The sequence below is a fragment of the Carlito syrichta genome, unplaced genomic scaffold (genome assembly GCF_000164805.1).
Source record: "Carlito syrichta isolate Samal-C Ts95f unplaced genomic scaffold, Tarsius_syrichta-2.0.1 Scaffold314200, whole genome shotgun sequence".
In the NCBI taxonomy this organism is placed as follows: Eukaryota; Metazoa; Chordata; class Mammalia; order Primates; family Tarsiidae; genus Carlito; species Carlito syrichta.
In genome coordinates, this window is record NW_007258296.1 from 246,826 (window position 1) to 250,712 (window position 3,887).

At 42.5% G+C, this 3,887-nt stretch overlaps 1 pseudogene; it reads left to right on the forward strand.

Annotated features, from left to right (window-relative positions):
* LOC103273771 overlaps positions 1–3,227 on the forward strand; it is a 16,541-nt pseudogene extending 13,314 nt beyond the window's left edge.
* The last annotated feature ends 660 nt before the right edge of the window (positions 3,228–3,887 follow it).

A 3,887-nucleotide genomic window follows, 5' to 3' on the forward strand; every position in this document is an offset into this window, starting at 1 on the left:
AGACCACGCCCGGCTGATTTTTGATTTATTGTAGAGATGAGGTCTCGCCAAGTTGCCCAGGCGGGTCTCAAACCCGTGGGCTCAGGCAATCCACTCAACTCAGCCTCCCAAGATGCGGGATTACAGACTGAGCGCTTCCACCTTTAAATGAATCGTGATTGTGCTTGACCTTTTGGGTTTTAAGCCAGCAGAAAGTCATGTTAGGCTCATGGCAAGCCCACCAATCTAGGGCACTGCAAATCAGGGAATGATTTTGTTTGTGGACGCAGCTCTCTCAGGCCATAGCAAGTATTTATGCCTTGCCCCCAAGCTTTATACACCATCAGGTGTAATCTGAAATTTTTTTATTATCTTAGAGTTGTGGGATATATATGAGAATTTACTACATAAGCAAATTGTGTACGGGTGAGGTTTAGGCTCCTAGCAGGCCCTCTCTCGCCCTGAACGTGGACCCGGCACCCAGCGTGTTGCTGTGTGCTTATCCTTATCCCACCTCCCTCCCTCCCTCCTTTAGCAGCATCCAGCATCTGTTGCTCCCACCTTTGTGTTCCTGTGACCCATGATCAGGGCCTGCTTATCAGTGAGAACATGCGGTATTCCGCTTTTTGTTTCTGGGAGAGTCCACTGAGCATGATGGTCTCCAGTTGCAACCAGGTTGCTGCGAAGGCCATGATTGTGTTCTTCTTGATGGCTGCATAGTGTTCCATTGTGTATACGAAGCACATTTTCTCTATCCAGTCCACTTTCTGTGGGGAACTGGGTTGGTTCCATGTTCTTGCTATTGTGAACCATGCTTCAGTGAACACAAGGGCACAGATGTCTTTTTGGGCAGAGTGATTTATGTTCCTTCAGAAGTAGGATTTCAGAATCATATGGAAGCTCCGTTTTTTTAGTTCTTTGAGAAAACACCACCTTGCTTGCCACAAAGGATGAACCAGCCGACATTCCCACCAACAGCATTGAGGCTTTCCCTTTTCTCCGCAGCCTCCCCAGCACCTGTTGTCCCTACTTCCCTTCCCCCACTATAAGTTGATCCGAGTTCAGAACACAAAAGCGTTTTTGGCAACAGAATCTCTTCTGCCCTTGGGATGAGCGTACTGGGGTTGTCTCGGTATCACAACCAGCAAATAACATGAGTTTGGGTTTTTTAACTTTTCCCACATGAAAGTTGAATACAAAAATTAGATTTTCTGTAATCTGCCACATTGGGAAGTATCTTCTTGCCAAAAGTCTTCGACTCAGAAGTCATGACCTCTCCTCACTACTCTTTGTGCTCTATTCACAAACAAATAATACAAAAGAAAGATAAATTGAACATATTATACCAAGGTAGAAACTACAACCCTTTGCAGGAAACCACTGACAGAAGAAATGTCAACTCTTCACCAATTTCAATATTCTAGGTCCTAGATATAGGATACTACACACTAGAACATAGGCTCCTTCCAGCCAGGGTTTATCCATATTTTATAATTTTGCTCCTTTATGATACCACCTCCTTTGTCAATTAGAACACAGCCTAACAAGGGGCATCACATGGAAAGGAAATCCCATTACATGAAGACAAACAAAGCTACCAGCCAGGTATTAGTTTTGAAACAAAAAGAGAAAGGGAAGAAGGTTACCCCATCTTTCTCCAAATTATGTTCCCATAGATTCTGCAGAAGGAAAAAAAATGGTAGTCAACTTGACTTGGGAAAATTCATATGCTAAATTACTTTCTTAGAAACGCACAATGTGCAGAAGCATACTAGGCGCTCCAAGACATCTTGTAGTGGAAAACTTAGTTCAGGCTGATTTAGACCATTACTTCCCAAGCATATTGACCACAGAGACCTTTGCAGAGGATACCTCCCCCTCAACCACACCCATAGCAAGGAACATCAGTGTCCTGTGGTGCAAAATATGAGAAAGCTTCAGTTGTTCTGGTTGTTTTTTGTTGTTGCTGCTCAGTGTGTCCAGTTTCGTTTTTTTTTTTTTCTTCCCCAAAGGAAGGACTACCCATTATCCTTAAGAGGATAGAAGAAAGAGGAAAACAGCATTCCCTTAGGGTATTCTACAGGAAATAGGAAAATGAGTTCTCCTGAACTGAGCTGAAAAAAAAAACGTAAGATGCATTGTAAAATACTAAACTGTTCATGTTAAGAGAAGGCGAATATTAAGCAAACAAAATGGGGTGATAAGAGTGGGAAGAGACCCTTTTCTCCCATGCATATGGAACAGTGAACTTCGGAAGACGATGCTTATGGGTTTGCAAATGAACAGAATAGTGTCTGTCTCTGACCTAAATGATCTGAACATCCTGCTCACTTCAGAGCAGAGCAGGCAGAACATAAGGTTTCTGTGACCTAACATTAGAGATTTATACCTAACTCTAATTCATCAACTGCTAAAATCCGGTCCAATCAAGATATTTGGTTTCTTTTCAGAGGGTGGTGATATGTGGTTACAATACCTCAGTCCTTGGCAAAGGACAGCTAGCCTGCACCACGGAGAGAAAAAACTCAAAAACACTACAATTGGAATGATAGGTTAGAAAAACACAGTCGCCAAACCTTCAACTGCTGCATTAGACTTGTCAGCACTTTACACAGGGGTTTAATTTAGCAGTTTTCCGACATACGGGCAACAATATGGTCTCAGTGTTTCCCTGCTACTGGTGTGGCTGAGGGGGAGGGAGAAATAATTAGACATCTGACAGGCAAGTGGCTGCTCTCACAGCTCAGCCAAGGCTTTTGCAGAGGGCCTTCGATATTTTTAAACCACAATTCCACTGCAGCTAAAGAAATTGTGTGCTTTTCCTTGTAAGTGGGCATTCGTTTGTTTCAGAGTCTGATGATAAAGAAGTGATGAAAATCATAAACCTTCTGTTCCTAATTCTTTCATCTGAAAAGCATATATGCTGCATATGATGCATGAAGTTGGAGATTGGAAGGCAAAAATATTCATGCTATTTTTACTCCCCTCTCCTTGAGAATGCGTGCACCTGAACAATTTGCTTTTAGTTGTCAAAATCTTCATTTTGCATATTGAGGAGGGACCTAAGGGTTCTGTATAAAGCCAGCATAACAGACCATAGACATAAGGTCTGGATCAGCAAATGCTTTCTACAACCAGACTGTAAACAGCTCACGGTCAGTGACTCGATCCTGATTTCCACCCATGACACCATCACCACCATGACAAACCAGCACAGGACTGTGTACCCAGCGGCATCTCCTAAGTAAGTATTGACCAATATATTGATACTTATTCGTTATACTGACTCTGCATGCATGACCTCTGGAAAAAAGTGCTGCAAAACCAATCAAGACAAAAGTGTGATGCTTTCTCCTCATGCTCCTCTGTCTTCATCATACACAGTAGGACCTGACAGGCAGACAGCCCACAGGAAGGTTTGATTTGTCTGAGATCAGACACATTTTTGAAAGTGAACAGGATTTTCTCCAAAGAAACCACATATTTCAACCAAGTTTTACCTCTTCTGCTTTCTTTGCATAACCGAGAGTATGTGCTTTTAATTTCAAAGAAGACAATGTCTTGTGCAATGCTCATTTTTTCATCTTTTCCAGTGTTCCAGATTGAATGTTTGGCTCCTCAAAATTTATATGTCAAAGCCCTAACCCAAGAATATGATGGTGTTAGGAGGAAAGACTTTGGGGAGTTAATTAGGTCTATATGAGGTCAGGAGGGAGGGGCCCTCATGATGGAATTAGTGCCCTCAGTAGAAAAGATATACTGAGGTTGCCCTCTCTCTCTATCATGTAAAGACATAGTGAGAAAGTGCCTTCTTCAAGTCAAGAAGCTCTTCACCATAATCTGACCATGCAGCTACCCTAATCTTGAACTTCCGGCTTCCAGAACTGTAAGAACATAAATGCCTGTTA